This window comes from Aulonocara stuartgranti (assembly GCF_965226115.1).
Source record: "Aulonocara stuartgranti genome assembly, chromosome: 4".
In the NCBI taxonomy this organism is placed as follows: Eukaryota; Metazoa; Chordata; class Actinopteri; order Cichliformes; family Cichlidae; genus Aulonocara; species Aulonocara stuartgranti.
The window spans coordinates 31649858-31666567 of record NC_138942.1 but is presented as its reverse complement, the minus strand read 5'-3'; the positions used below and the strand labels follow the sequence as shown (position 1 = coordinate 31666567).

The 16710-nt window shown below is 39.8% G+C and overlaps 1 protein-coding gene across 1 annotated transcript in view; it reads right to left on the bottom strand.

The window, feature by feature from the left end:
• The window catches only part of LOC309704705 (carbonic anhydrase-related protein 10-like), a 170309-nt gene that overhangs the window by 139687 nt on the left and 13912 nt on the right, over positions 1-16710 (bottom strand). The gene's annotated exons all lie outside the window — the stretch shown is intronic.

The following is a 16710-nucleotide window of genomic DNA, read 5'->3' as shown; positions in this document are numbered from 1 at the left end:
TATTTTCATTTTTCTAAATACAGTATAATGTGTGCACATTTGTACTTTACTTTTTCTTACAGGGAAGACCATCTATTTGGACACACACACCTCATTGCATCTCTTTCCAAAATGTTAGAAGTTGAGATAAAGGAGCTTACTTTGATAACAGGTAAGTATTATAATAAATATGTGTGCCCTAGTGCGCTTTAGTAATGAAATGTGTAGGATAATCTCTCATCATTAGGAAGAAAAATCTGTTCTAAATATATTAAAGCAGCAGGTAGGAAAATGATTTGTCTTAAATGACGCCATTCCTTCAAATTAGTCTGTTAAGAATGGGGAAACAAAGCAGGTTGTCTGAGTGTGCGGTGCTGTTCAACTAGAAAGATAGATACAGTATGTCATGTGCAATACAGACTCAAGCTGACATCAATGCTGCTTCCCTGTCAGTGTTTTGGCAGCACTCATACACAACCCAACAGACAATCAGCAGTTCACTGTGTAAAATGAAAAGGAGAAATGCTTAAAACAGTTTTGCTTTGGGTCACACTGTTTCTATAAACCAGATTGATGATTGATGATTGGGCACTCCACAGATTTACACATCAGGGTTCGTTCACTCGCCTCGAGCAGCACTACTCAGCCTGTGGTAACGCTGAAATCCTAAAGGAGCTTTCTTAGGTTTGAAAAAAAGCACCCCATGATGTTAGAGATCCAATAAAATGCACTATCAAGTTAAATGACTTTCCCCACATTCATTCTTTTCTACTTGAGTTAATTTAATTCACATTAATCACATTTTCCGACTCCAAAGTGAACGTGTCTTTAAACAGCCAGTGGTGTCTGCAGCAGCAAGGTGTGCCAACGTCACGGCCGCTCCACAGTCAGACTTCTGCAGTGGTCTTGCCACTTTGACTTTAAGTTGCACTTTGAGCGTAATTCAAATTCTGCTCTCCTATGGGTGTCTCTGGCGAGCAGCTAGCAGGATGTTCCCTTCCAGCATCTCAAATAAGCAGTGGGAATCTTTCCTTTGAGTCAACATCTGAAGGGCCATCTCAAAGAGGAGTGGGGGACACTGTTCCATCTTACGTCCATCAGCTTGTGCACGCTGACTGAAATGAGTCCCACAAGTGTCTGATGGCGCACAATTTTCAGCCTTCAGCTCTTTTCTGCCTTCAAAGACTCAGACATCCTCACAGTGACATTGCTGTTCTTATGGAGTTAATACTATGATTACATTTCTTCCAAGAAAGAAAGACTAAAGGCAAAATGAACCAAAATATGTCATGGACACTGTAAGCCCAAAGAAGTTAGCAGAACTTAAAGAAATTAAGGCAACTGATTACCTGAAGTGTTTATGAACTTAAAGGTTGAAGCTTATCAGAACTGCAATGTTTTGATTACATTTGACATGTACCTTTTGACTAAAATAAAAGTAAACTGTTCTGTTTTGCAGTTACGTCACCCATAGGAATAAGTTGATATAACTAAAAGGAATGAGTACAACAGAGTCACCTTTTCTGTTTAGGAAAACTCAGAATTTATTGTTCACTTTTGCCATCTTTTTTGAATAAACAAAAGTCAAACATCAACTCTTAAAACTCAAAGGTCGCAAATCGTAATAAAAAATAAGGTGACTAACTGCCTCAATTACATCCAGTACTGCTCAATTAAAATTTCCTCACCTCAACAGTTTCACCACTAACATACTACACTGTGAGTATCCAACAAATATTAAAATAAGTCCTTATAAAAAGAATTCCAAATGCTAAAAACATGATACATACTCCTGAAGATTTCAATAGCAGATTTGATTAATTTCAACAATTAAACTGTTGAAACTAAAATTTGCAGCTATTGACAAATCCAACATTTGTCAATAGCTGCTTGGCTAACTTACATGTTCAAAACAATGTCTATCAGTAATTTCTTGCAGTCCAGTTATTGCAACAAAAAACAAACCAAGACACTGTCTGATGCAGCAATACGGCAAAATACTCCATACAGTGGTTTTTGTTCTTTCATGCAAGTGTAAGGAATACTCTAACTTTTGACCTGCCAGCATCTTTGCTAGGTTGAGAACAAATTGAGTGAACTGGCTCGCACATCTGGTTTCTGGCATTTTTGCAAGAGACTGAAACAAGAATTCTGACTTTCAAAAGGCAGAGATGGGCAGTAACGCGTAATCCGATTACTTTTTACAAGTAACGAGTATGGGCAGGGCGATATGGCCAAAAATATATATCACGATATATAATTTCTGCGAGACAAAATACAACTCCACAACTTTACTAGCGCAAAAAAAACCCATCCATTTATTTTACTTAAACAAGCAGCTGTTTTTTTATGTGCATTAAAGCTATATAAACATTTACCTGTGCAAATGCAAATTCCTTGCTGAAAGTTTAACCAAAAGGCATTTCCAGTAGAAATGGGCTGACATATCCTGAGCATAACCATGTATAATATCCACTGAAGTTAAAAAGAGGTGCTTTGCAACATGAAACTGCAGTGTGCCAAATAAAAACGTCAAATAAAATAAAAACGTTTTCGGACCATAAGGTGCACGGGATTACTAGGCACATTAAGCGAAACAAAGCAGTCAGATGAATCAAACTTTATTCAACTCATTCTTCTTGCTTCCTCCACTTCTGTACCATTGATTCAGTAATGCTGTATTCTATCACAGCTGCTCTATTCCCATGTTGCAGTATATTAATGACTAACCTCGTATTTTGGATGGATTATCTCAGTTGTTCTCCTGACTGAAGTTTGGTTCGTTTACAGCATCCTGCCATGCGATTGCATTTGTCTCTAACCATCAGGAACCTTCACGTTAACGTTTATCGAGTGGAAAAGTGTGAGCGTTCATCCTCCAGCTTCACTGTTTATGTTATGCTAACACAGCTGTGTCGCTAGCGATCACGTAGCACATCATTATATACCACCTTTTTTAGAAATCTCTGTCAGAACATGCTATTTTCTGTCTCTTGCTCTTGACGAAGGCGGTCGCACTTTTCTCCTCTCCTACTCCTCTCCCTTAGCTTCCCTGCTTAGCCTCTTGTGTACTTGTCTAGTCTCGTGTTTTTTGAATTACTTTTCCCTGGAACACTCTCTCACAGTCTGTTCTCTAAAACCTAAAAGAGGAATTATGGATTTGATCAACTGGTCCCTGAATGCAATTGACACCCTTTTCTCAACGAGAAGTCTGGGCTCGGGTGAGCCTGAGTGATGAAGATATCTACCTATTCGGAACCATGATAACAGGGTTCTTGCTGATCGGAGCTGGCTTGGCCCTGACTTATCGAAGAATTAAGAAAGCGGAACTGGCTGTTCAAACCCCCACAAGGCTGCCCGGTGGGATTGAAACGATGGGACGAGGCGGGAGTTTCTCAAAATGGGCTCATTGAGTGCAGCATGGATAAGATCTTGGAGAAGCTTACGGCTGCCGTGGATATTCAGAATAAGATCTCTGAGTACAAACTGGATTACATCTTGGAGAAGCTCACTGTGGTCGTGAGTTCTCAGAATCGGCTCTTTGAGCACAAGAATGACAACATCACGGAGCGTAAGGTTGATAACATCATGGAGAAGCTCACGGCTCTCCAACGGGAGATTGAGAGACCAGTGTTGGTCTGTTAGAACAGCTTTGAAATTCTCATGAGCTGTTTGCACTAAAGTAAAAACCACCATCACTTCATGCGGATACCCCTTTGGCGCCAGCTGTGGGCTCAAGGCTGGAGCCGAACAACAACACCCTGATAACGACTGTGTTTGGACTGTTCTTCCCATTCTATGCAAGGTCACCTGGGTTGGCTGGAAGACTGTTTACTTAGCCTGGCAGGGGGAAGGACACTGTCTCAGCTGAACTCTGGACACATACACAGACACGCACACAGACATATATATACACATGTAGATGTACACTCATCCCCCCTCCCCCTCCAAACGCCTTCGACGCTTATTCCCCTCCGATGCTGACGGTGGATCAAGGAGACCAGCGGTTATGCTGCAGGCTCGGATGTACTGTCTACACTGGCTGTCTCTCACCCTTTACCCATCCCTGTTGCTTGTCATGTGTTTCTTTGGTGTATTAAGAGTTTTTTCATGTGCAGAGGTGGGTTTTTTTTCTGTTCTCAAACTGATCGCCCTGTTGGAGCTCAGTCTGGGGGGAGTTATTTTTTCTCCTTATCTTTCCTCATGTGGTGCTTTTTCCATTGTTATACCTCTCGGACCTATCTTTTCCATGTGATGTTTTTGTGTAATGTATGTATGGTTGGAGGGTAAGATGGCACCGCCATTGCGTGCAATAGGTCGGCAGCCTTAACATGAAATTTCCCCTTGTGGGACTAATAAAGGTATATCAAATCAAATCAAATATCATGCTTAGGTAACTAGTGAAACTAGCGAGCTAACTTCCGCTAACTTCCTGCTAACTTCTAACTCTGTTAAATGTAATGAATTCTGTTTTCATGGATGACTGGATGTTAAACATCATAGTTACACCTGGTAAAGCAGCAATGCTGATCGTTTTATTAAAGATGAAAGAATTTAGACAGTTTTTAACTCTCAGTGATGTTCGTTTGACTTCGGGACCTTAAAGGATGGAGTTTAGGACCCAGATCGCTCCCAGATTTACGAGCACGTTAGTCCAACAAATACGGCAATAACGACGGCCCAATTGCATGTTCTACAGAAAAAATGTGCTTTGTTGTGTATCTGACGGACAAACACCAAACCAGTTAAGTTGCACCATTTTTACAAACCAATTCTGCTTCATCCGTTTCACTCAACAATTTCACTCAGCATTTTACCCAATATCTATCGCGATATTTCATTTTCTTATCGTTGCCTAGCATTGTACTGGTATTACCGTGAACAGTATAATATGGCCCAGCCCTAGTAACGAGTAATGTAAGGGATTACTATTGCAAAAAAGGTAATTAGATTACTGTTACTTTCCCGTAAGCACGCCGCATTACTGCGTTACTATAACCGTGATTTTTTTGCGAGAGTGTCTCATGACAATGATGTAAGCAAGTGCGATGTTCGTGGCAACAGCTGTGTGCAGATCAACAATGGATAATATAACGAGAGTATGACCTTACTTTGAGTTTGATTCTGTAAAAAGTGACAAAAACAGCGAAAAAAAACCCTAAACTTCCAAGCAAGCACCGACAGTACACTGCCACGGGAATGTGAAACTCCCAGATCCTTCCACTGACTGTTACGACAAACCTGCACCAGGGCAAACCTCCGCCTGCCCAACTCCTGCTATACAGGTGAAAATAGAGCAACAGGACCACTGAGTCTTTGATTTTATTTATTTTCTGCTGTGTTTCACTTGCATTTATTTGAAAGAGTGAGTGTAAACGCAAAAAACTATTTTATTTTATAAGCTGGAATATGCAGAAAAAAGGTTTAAATGTTAAACAAATTTCTTCCAGTCAGAGAATGTTGCATATAATTTAATGTTTGCTTCATGCGTATTTTACTGCGGAAAGTTCTGTGTTGCTACAAAAACGGCAAGAAAAAGGCAATTAACAATGGAACAGAGACACATCATCATAATACTTAAAAATGTCTTTCCTACAGAGAAATTGCGAAGAGCAATCGTGGCTCAAGAGTTGGGAGTTCGCCAGCCTCGCCTCTGTCAGTGTGCCCCAGGGTGGCTGTGAGCAGAAAGCTCCTGAAGCATTTGAGGTGTCAGAATGTGGAAATTTCAACATCGCTTGAAAAAACTGCCAGCTAGCAACGTCCCTCTCACCAGTAGGATAACTGATTTTTAGCCAATTACAAGTTGAATCTGGTAGTTGGGGTTGTTAGCTAAGATACCGTCATTAGGAAGTGGCACAACTAATGTGTCTATGCGAGCTAATTTGCGATGTGCACCGCTGGCCCGGCCATTTATTTTTTAATGCACCTTCTGAGATTAATTCACTGTGTGTCTTGCCCAGGGCTGGACTGCGACAAAAAAATCACCCGGGCATTTTGACTAGAGACCGGCCCACCAGGTATTATGGGAAAAGCCATAAAGCCTTTGAAAGAAAACAAACACTGTTGTGACAGTGATGTACAGTCTTGTTGGTATATGTATGATTTCTAACGTGGTACATCAGATAAAAACTTTGGTTGCAAGATTCAGATAATTATTTAATAAAAGCGAGACATTTTAAAAAAAGAATAAGAAAGAAAAGTATTTCTTTGTGCCCCCCTCTCCCTGTTAATGCCCTACCTGCCCCCTGGCAAAACTTTGCTATCCGCCCCTGCACAGTTACCAGCTGTCAGCTACTTAGAAAAGGATCCTGGTGTTATTTGTCTCTCAGAAACAGTTCATAACTTCTCTTCAACTCATTCATGTCACCTAAAAGGTAAACCTGTTTCTCCATCACCTGTTCAGCTCTGATGATTCAGTAAGGACGTCTCCTGGTTTCATCTTCATGTTTCCCTCTCACCACATATCCAAACCGACATCATGACCAGCAGCTTTTACAGCTTGGCTCCAGCAAACATCAGCTGATACTAGAAATTAATATTAAATAAATTCTAACAACAGCTGATCAGCTTAAATATGCTGCTGTTGTTTAGCGCGACATCCGCTGGTTTCCTCTTTCTGGCACAAAGTGGGCGATAAACAAATAAGAGAGAAAAGCCGATCAGCTGATCATTGATCAGTTTCATGACTGAATGAGAGAAGAAGAGGCAGCTGACAGCGTAAAGACACAGAATAAATCCAGCTTTGTGTCTTTTTTCATTCTAGCTGAAGTACGGGACAAACTTTGTTTCTTTTCAGCTCAATTCGAAACACGTAATATTTTCTCTGAATACAGGACGATTCCATTTTTTAGGGGACTGTTGGCAACTCTATAATAATTAACCTTATGAACAAAATAAAGTTCACTATCAGTAACATCATAGCATCCACCCAGCAGTATATAAACTCCGTCATGCTAGCTAGAATGCAGTCCGAGTTATTGTAACTGACTGTAAAAAGTCAGCACAACGAAAATAAACTCCACCTAAACTTGGTTTATATCTGACCCAGATAGACTGCAGGTTATAACTTCTTACCTGAAGTTCAGTTCACCTGATACTCGGACCGGCAGCCGCCTCGGGTCTCTGCTCCTCCTGCCTCCCCTTTCGCTCATCCACCTGGCCTCTTGTGGCAGCTCCGCCATAGCCACCACCAAACAACTGAGTTATTTGTACACATCTGCCAGCATCTGGCCAATCCACCAGCTTTCATTGTTTATACAGTTATAAAAAAAAATAAAAAATCATCGGCCCATTGGCCCACCGGGCATGCCATCAGTTAACCCTTCCCAGGGTTGTATGATTGCTAAATGTTACCGTTCCAATAATACAGTTCTAATAATAAAGGTTTTATTGCTAATCAGTAATATGTTCTTTTATTTTTTTCATTTATATTGACACCCTGTTAAAGTTTAAAATCTATAGCTTTTCGAAGCATCTGGATTAAAGCAGGCCATTAATTCAATCCAATTCAATTAAATTCAATTTTATTTATATAGCACCAACCCACAACAACAGTCATCTCAAGGCACATAATGTTATGAAGGCAAAGATCCTACAATATTACAAAGAAACCTCAATAGACAATAGAAAACCCCCTATGGGCAAGTATTTTGTTGGCAAGGAAAAACTCCCCTTTAAAAGGAAGAAACCTGGCTCCAGGAGGGGTAGCCATCTGCCACAACAGGCTAGGAGCCGGACAGGACAGGAAATTCATGACCAAGTGGATGATGGAAAACCAGACCAGTCAAGGCCTCATTCACCCATGCTTACTCCACGCCAAGCTAAGTTGTTATATAAAAAAACATTAAAAAAGGAGTTTCTCCATCTCTATTCATTATTTATATGCTTCCTCTTGGTTATATATTCCGAAAATATAACATAAATTTTCACTGTTATGCCGATGACACCCAGCTCTACCTTTCTTCTAAACCCAATTCATCCCTCCCACCTACCTCCCTCTCAGACTGTCTTATTGAGATTAGATCCTGGTTCTCCTCCAATTTCCTCAAACTTAACAGTAATAAAACTGAAGTTTTACTTGTTGGTACACCATCTATCTTAACCAAATCCCACAGCTTTTCTATTAACGTTGAAAATTCTCCCACCCTTCCCTCCCCTCAGGTTAAGAGTTTGGGTGTCATACTTGATAATACTCTTTCATTCCAGTCTCACATTAATTACATAACACGGTCTGCTTACTTCCATTTACGTAATATTCACCGACTCCGTCCCTTCCTTACTCCCCATGCTGCTGCCATCCTTGTCCATAGTCTTATTACATCCCGTATTGATTACTGTAATTCCCTCCTATTTGGTCTCCCTAAAAGGTCCCTTCATAAACTCCAACTTCTTCAAAATTCTGCAGCTCGGGTCATAACTTGCACTCCGTTAAGTGCTCATATTACCCCAGTTCTTCAGCAGCTTCACTGGTTGCCCATAGAAGCCAGGATAAATTTTAAAATCTTACTTCTTGCATACAAGTGTATCCATAAATCTGCTCCTTCATATTTGTGTGACCTGCTCCATATCACCACTGTTTCCCGCACTCTCAGATCATCATCTGCTATTCATCTTACTGTTCCGTCCTTACACCTTATCACTATGGGGAACAGAGCTTTCAGTCGCTCTGCTCCTCGGCTCTGGAACTCTCTTCCTCCTGCACTAAGAAATATTGACTCCCTCTCCGTATTTAAGACACAGCTCAAAACACATCTGTTTAAACTGGCTTATTCGCTTTAATGCTGATTTTATCTGTTGTCACGCTCTGTTTTGTAATTTTAACTTATTTTATGTATTTTATGACTACTGTTCCTTTTATTAATTGTGTTTTTTGTAAGGTGACCTTGGGTTTCTGAAAGGCGCCCTCAAATAAAATGTATTATTATTATTATTATTATTATTATTATCTCTCTGGCAGCCAGCTTAACAGCAACTAAAGTTTACAGTCAGGCATATTTGTTTACCCAGTTCTTTAAAATTCAGGCTTCTGTGTTTCTGGTGACTAATTTTTTAATAATTTTAATAGCTATAAAAACACTTAATTACATTACTAATTAATCGAATCTTGTTTTAATTGTTGATATCAGGTTAGTTTCCAGAGTCTGGCTAACTTTAGCAGTGCTAGAAGCAGTAGCCTTGGTTTCTTCCATGCTAGCAGCATGGAAGAAACCAAATATTGTTACACCTGGCTTGAACCGCTTGACTGTATTCCATTATTGTGAAAAAGTGACAGTTTTTATTTATTTATTGTTAAGCTTTAAGGCATTGCTTTAATCCAAATAGTAAATTTTCACAAAACAGTATAAGAACAAAAGACAATGTATTTAGTGGGTTTAGGTTATTTTTCTATCTAGAGTCGGGTTGAACTGCTGAATTTTTATGCATTCAGTGTGAAGCTTAACATCATCCAATATGATCTGTGTTTTAACCATCCCAGTTACATGAGATAGCTTAGAAATAGATTTCAGTTGAAGACATGGAGATGTACGAAGACCAACTAAATAGATAAACCCAGTGGTGGTTTTCAGCTACTAAATCATTATTTCTACAGACAACTTACTTTTTTATAAAACCTCTAGGGTTAGGCATGAAGTGACACATTTTTTATACTATATTTAGCATATTTTAGCTTTTTTTGTTTTAGATTTAAAATGTCATTTACAAGAATGCCCTGGCCCACCACAGTCAGCAGCTCAATCAGAAATAGTTACAATACACACAATATGCACACAGCAAATAATTAATGGAATATTTAATGATGTGAAGATACATCAGGATTAAAAACCAAACAACAAAGCCCATTAGAATGAAAACAGGAGCAGTAGTGATCAGGTATAAGATGTGCAGTCAGATGTGATTAGAGCTGACTGCATTCATTCAGCAACACCGTCTCCACGAGACTTAGTCAGCCTTTCACTGTAATTTTTTCTTACAGTATTGCAGGAGGGAGAGATTCAGAGTATGAACTACGAGTACGTAGTTATAGACTGATTAGGCTAAACTTTCCTTTTCAACAAAGCAGATAGACTGGATCAGGTGATCCTGTATCTTCCCTCAGCTACGCTGAAACAGGCCTAGGCTTCTGGGGGCTTCTGGGGGCTGATGCACTGACTGTTTCTTGTTCACTGAGTGGTTCTCCTCCTGTCCTGCTCCCATCACTCCCATTATGTTGTGGCAGATAGCTGCCCCTCACTGAGCCTGGTTCTGTCAGAGGTTTCTTCCTGTTAAAAGGGAGTTTTTCCTTCCCACTGTTGCCAAATGTTTGCTGAAGGAGGATCAATTGATTGTTGGGATTTTCTCCGTATTATTGTAGGGTCTTTTATATAATATTAAGTGCCTTAAGGTGACTGTAGGTGTGATTTGGCACTAAACAGAAAAAAACTCAAATTCAATTGAACTGAACTGAAATAAATTATTGATTCTTAGCAGATAATACGATGTTTCATGTTACGGTACCTTTGCAGTGACAATGCTAATGTTACTATCTGGACTGACATGTGCTTTTGGTGTCTGTGCCACTTAACTCTATGGTTAAAAAGTCTATATTATGTTTAAGTGTTCAGACAGTTTTGTATCTTAAAGCAAATAAAGAAACTAATTCCACAACTGCTTCATGGATCCCGCAACTAACGACTGGAATTAAACTTTAAACTTATGCATCAGATTTTCTGGTTTAACCTAATTTTAAGTAGTACAAAACAATTTGAGCATATTATCTTTAATTTGTTGCAAGGTCACAGGTTCAAGCCCCATACCAACCTGCACATTCACCATAAGATTACAGCTGCAGCTATGATGGAAAATGGTTCAGAAAATGCACCCTAATGACACACTTTGTACCTGGCAAGCTACCTCATCTCATCTCAGCTCTGCTGGATTACACTATATTATATTAGATGATGAATCCAGTGAAATCTTTAACTACGGCAAACAGGTCGTCTCAGAGAGCACATGCCCGTCCATTACAGCGGCCTGCGGCAGCCCAGCTAAATAAGAACAAATAGCAGAGGTGCCATAATCACCCCCTGCATTAGCTCTAATGTTGTTACTGCGGTGAGTAATTGCAAGAAATGTAGCGGGCAGCCATCAGGCATGGAGAATGTGGATATGTAATGATATCAGGAGATTATTGAGATTGAGTAGCATAACTTCATTCCCATACTCAGTCTTTTATGTCTTTTCCCGCTCTCTCTCACACCTCTCTCTTTCCCTCTCTCTCGCTTGCTCACACACACACACACACACACACACACACACACACACACACACACAGCCTGTCCTTTAGTTCCATCTAAAATTGCTCATATCTCCTCTACTGCGTGAGAGAAATGTAGTTTCCTCCTCCACCTCCTCCTCTTCCCCTGATCTCGCTACTTCGCTTCATTTTTCCCTCTCCCCCTTGTCTCTTGTGACTCTGAGTCTCTGCACTGTGTGTGAGAGACAGATTTTATAAAGAAAGAGTAAGCAAGTAGGAAGCAGAAGTAGGAAAACTGCATGACAATGACATCGACAGAAAAATATATGAGTAAAAGCAATGTTTGTGCATGAGGGTGAAAGAAAGAAAAACGAAAGAGAAAGAGAGAAAGAAAGAAATAAAAAGTGGCAGGGGCTCCTCTGATCACTAGTGTGGTGTCCTACTTACTCTGCAGCACACCCAAATAACAACCCGGAACTGTGATGTTACAGTATATAACCAGCATACACACTTACAAACACAGACACAGTGAACATCATTACATCGTGTACAGGCACACGCCTCCATCTTTACAATACTAAAATAACACAAGAGGTGTGACATATATATAAGTTGCACAAACACCTCAGTGGAGGTGACACCGTCTGTTTTGTTTTGTTCATGTTTTAGTGACCTTTAAGTCACTCCAACATTGTACACTTTATTTGAGTAAATAACACCCTAATTAGAATTAGAAGAAGAAATGTTGTGGCGAGTCTTAGTGACAAAGGAGCACTCGGGTTCCTATTCCTTATGAAGCTGCAGCTACAAAGATGCGTTCATAGACGTGTGATATGCATATTGCTGATGTATCCCAGTGAACATTTTTCCGTGGCTCCATTTGAAAAACTCCTTGAGAAAATGCAGTGGGGACTCTTAAACCCGTAACCTGCTCTGTTGGCAATAAACACTGAGAGAACAAAGAATTTGAATGGCAATTATTTTTTTGATGGCTTTGCTTTGAAAAGCATTAACAGATAGACTGTTGCTATGAAGATGCAATAGAAGGGATTTTTTCCCTCTGCTGTGATAAATGGAGTGCATTTGGTGGTTGACAAATTCTGACTCCATACAGCCATTTCTACACAGAACTCATTTATTAAGGCACCTCACGCATTACTCCTCTTACGGTTCTGTGGAACCGAATACTGTTGATTCATTAGTCAAGGTGTTGCTAACTGGCAGCATAAGTTGATGATCTCGTGTTGCCAGATTTCACCTACCAGCAGCTAAAACTCTGCTACTTGCATGCAAACCCTGCCTGTGGTGAACTTGTGCAAAATAATATATCAAAGATGTGTTTGTGTAGGCCAACTTAAAGTGACTAATACCTCGGAGTGGATACTGTATGTGTTAGCGTGATCTCCTTGCGATGGACTGGTGACCTGTCCAGGGTTTACCGGCGTATCTGTATAGCGCCAGTTCATCATAGCACAATACTCATCTCAAGGTTCTTTAGGCTTGGGCCACACAACCAGAAAACCCTGCGTTGCAAGCTCCAATTATAGAAATCATACATGCTCTCTAGCAAGCTCTGCATTTGGGGGGATTTAGTGTGAAGTTCCACAGCCGTTACCCAAACCTTCTAGTCCATAGGTGTCAAACTCTGGCCCGCGCGCCAAATTTGGCCCGCAGCCTAATTACATTTGGCCCACGAAGCCACACCAAATTACTATCAGAGCTGGCCTACTGGTATTATACAGCTAATATATATATTGTTTATTATTAAGCTTTGCTTGTTCCATATTCAGTTTTTCAGCAAAACTTGTTTTAGTCCATAAGAAAAGATTCATTCTTATATATTGCTCATGTTCATTTCAATAAATATTAACGTTAGCCCGCGACTTTGTTCCAGTTTTGAATTTTGGCCCACTGTGTATTTGAGTTTGACACCCCTGTTCTAGTCTATTTGAAGTCGCAGTTGTAACAGGTACCAACTGGAGCTGCTATAACTTCCAGCTCCACCTGGGGATTCCCAGCAGTTCCTGAGCCAGCAGAGAAATATAATTCCTCCAGTCTTGGGCTGGTTCTGGGGCCTTCACCCAGGTGGATAGACAAGGGAATTCACATCAAGTACCTTGTAGGCTTCCTCATTGTGGAGGAGAAGCACTTTTACTCTGGGCTCTTATAGTGGATTTTAAAGAATAAGCTTGGTCAATCTAGCTATCTAATTTGATAATTTGCTCATGTTCATGACTCTGTTCTTGTAGTTGTTACCATAATATGCCATATGCTCCCCGTTTTGTGAACAAAATTCCAAGAAGCTTTAAGTCCTTCACCTCCCCACCTTCATCTGAAGGAAACACGCCTGCCTCTTTCAAGTAGAGAAGCACTTTGGTGATGTTGAGCATTCCAGCTGTATGACTGTCAAGTCAGCACTGAAGAACCTTGTGCGATGATGCCAAAAGGACATCACTGCATCCCATCATGTTTCTTTCCTAACTTACACTAGACCTTGAAATTCTGTCCATAAATAGGAAGCAGACTGTTTTAATAGCCTCACATAGTGCCTGCAGACAGCCGTGTTGATAATAAAATTATTACAATTTAGACTTCCGACTCGGATTTCACTGCAGAATGCCTTGCTTAAAGTGCTGTAAGAATTTATTTAGAAAAGAGACACCATTTTAAGGTAGAGGTAGTCAGACAGGTTTCTATAATATGTCACAGGCTTTATGGAAAGCTGTAATTTTCCTGGAACTTTAAATGTGACCCAAAGTGCAAAATTGTAAAAATATACCTTTCATTTGTTCTTCCTCTCTTTCCCGTTGTTAAATTTGCCTTTAATCACCTCCTCGCTGCAGCTACCGAGAGCTAAAAGGTAGACTCTCAATTCCCTCAGCTCTCCTTTCTTTCCTCACCACCCGGCCCCCTCACTTTAAGGTGGTCTCACACACACATGCGCACGCACAGTTAGAGCTACTGTTGAGATCCATCAGCAGGAAAGGGCAGCTCCCCTGAGCTTTTGCTTTTCTTCTTTCCTCTATTCTTCACCCGCTCCTCAGACTTTTTTCCCTGTCTTTCTTCCCTCCGTCCTTTCAGCTCCTCATATCAAGGCAGGCCCAGAAACACATACAATGACAAAGTGAGAGAAACCACACGAACATGGTGTCTCGCTAGCTTCCTGTCATGTTGCCATAACATAATTCAAGTGTCATCAAGACCTCACAACACTTCATTTGCATTTGCTTGATCTCTATTCCAAGCATAGAGAAAGCCAATCAAAACATGGCCGTGGATGGGCTCTTCCTGAATGAAATGCAGACTGCAGAGTTAGCAGGGGAGACATGGAACTTATTCTCCTGACTCAAATAATTTACCTGGCATTTGCTTAAGAAAAGACCAATTATTATTTGAAGGTCTTCCTTGACTTTCTGTATGTCTAAAGCAAAAACAGATATTGTTTGCTATGTCCTCTTAGAGGGATGTAGCAAAAAATGAGGTACTTCACAAAGGAAACACACACGTTGCCACTTCTAACAGAAAATATGTGTGTTGGAGAATGGCAGCTTGACAGTTTATTCAGTTTGCTGCACGGAGCCAAGGAACTGGAAGTTTAAAAGGAATACAGAAACCAGTCTCACCAGTTTGCAGGCAAAAAAATAAATAAATACACATTTATAGCACAGCAGATTCTTTTTGAAGAATTCAGATTTGAAAAAAATGAAAGGATTTAGTACAGGTGTCACGAAGTTTGAGTTTATTTGAAGAAGGTTCAAAATGGCAGAGCTGAATGTAATTTTTATTTCTTATTGCAAAAGAAATACATCAAATCAAGTGTTTACCTCATTTATCCTTCCACTGTAGAGTGTATTCACATAAACAGGACATTTAAATAATTTGAGACTGCGTTTAAATCTTCCAAAAAGACATACAAGAGAATAACATGTGGTGTGTGCTGTGTGATACTATACTACTAGGAATGTTGAGCCTTAGTGTGAGTGAAAATTTAGTATTTTCAGGTATCGTCTGTTAATTTGCATTAAATTGCAATAAAAGGTGGCAGACTAAATGCTGACGTTGATGCAGTGTTCCATCTTTTATATACAGTCTATGGTAACACCGCAGTGATAATCTTATAATGCTGTGCCACTAAAGGAACAATAAGGTACTTTTGTATCTCGATTCGCTGTGCTTACATGTTCAAAGGTTTGAAGTACAACACTGTTAATTATTCCATTGGATCTCTTATTTGTAGCAGACTGTAACTGAGAATGATGGGAATGTCCTAAGTTATTAACCTAAGTGGGCAGAAGAAAAAAGCTCTTCTAGTCTTTGGAAGCTTTTCAAAGAATGAGATAAATTAATGTGATAAACTACTTTTCCTATGGTATCCAACTGAAGTTCAGAAATATACTGAAATTTGAAAATAAAAATGTCAACCTCAGAGTGGGACTAGAGCAAAGGTCAGAGATTCATCAGAGATGAACAAAGACTATCTGCTTTGGTGTGATGAAAATCTGTTAAACACATGTTTAAATATTTCCAAAGATCAACAGACTCAAACTTTTAGCCCCAGAATCAGTCGACATAGCTAAGAAAATTAACTGAAGTAACACAAGCAGAGATTTCCTGACTTAGCCTGCAGTATGAGTCATACTCAAAAAGTCTTTAAATCTCATAGTTCTTATAACAGGTTTCTCTCCTTGGACTGATAAAGGCCCATTTCAATTACATGCTTGTGTTTGCAGACTCCGATCCACAGCGCAGATAACCCTGACGAACTCATACTCAGACTTTAGGAAGAACGACCCCAGAGCCGTAGAAGATAAATGGGACTCACCATGGCTACAAGTAGTCATTTTATAACATAAGTAGCTGAACACAAGTTTCCATTCACTGTTCACTGAGTTCCCCTTATTTACCCAGGATGAGCATTTAGTCATATTACTGTTACTACTTTACTGCACTGTAGAAAGATCTGAAATCATTCTGACATATATACTGCACAAAATTCAAGATTCTCATAATGACACTCCCTGACTAAACTAATATTTTATTCAGTTTTTTTTATATAAACCATAGTTTTGACTGCTGCTGTCAAAACAAGCCAAAGTTAACATTAAAAGGTCCACATTAACCTAAACCAAAATCCAATCAAGTCATTTTCATCCCCAAACAAAAATTAAAATTACTTATATAAAATAAGAAGAATAAAGTCAGAAAATAAAGCTAACAGTAGAAATCAGGACTCTGACATTTTGTTCCACGCAGGATACAAACATCAGTCAACTGGTATTTATAGACCTACAAAGTCTGTATTAAAAAGCTGGAGGTGGCATTAAGTAGCAGCGTTACCCGCTGGGAAAATCTGCGTCTTGCACTTTGTCTTGCTCTTTTCCCCCACCTGCTTTCAGGTGCAGTATATGTAATAAAAACTAATTGGTCAGCGTTTGGAATGGAGATACAATTTACATGTGTATGTCCTATGGGTAATTATCTGAGGGCCATAAAGGTCC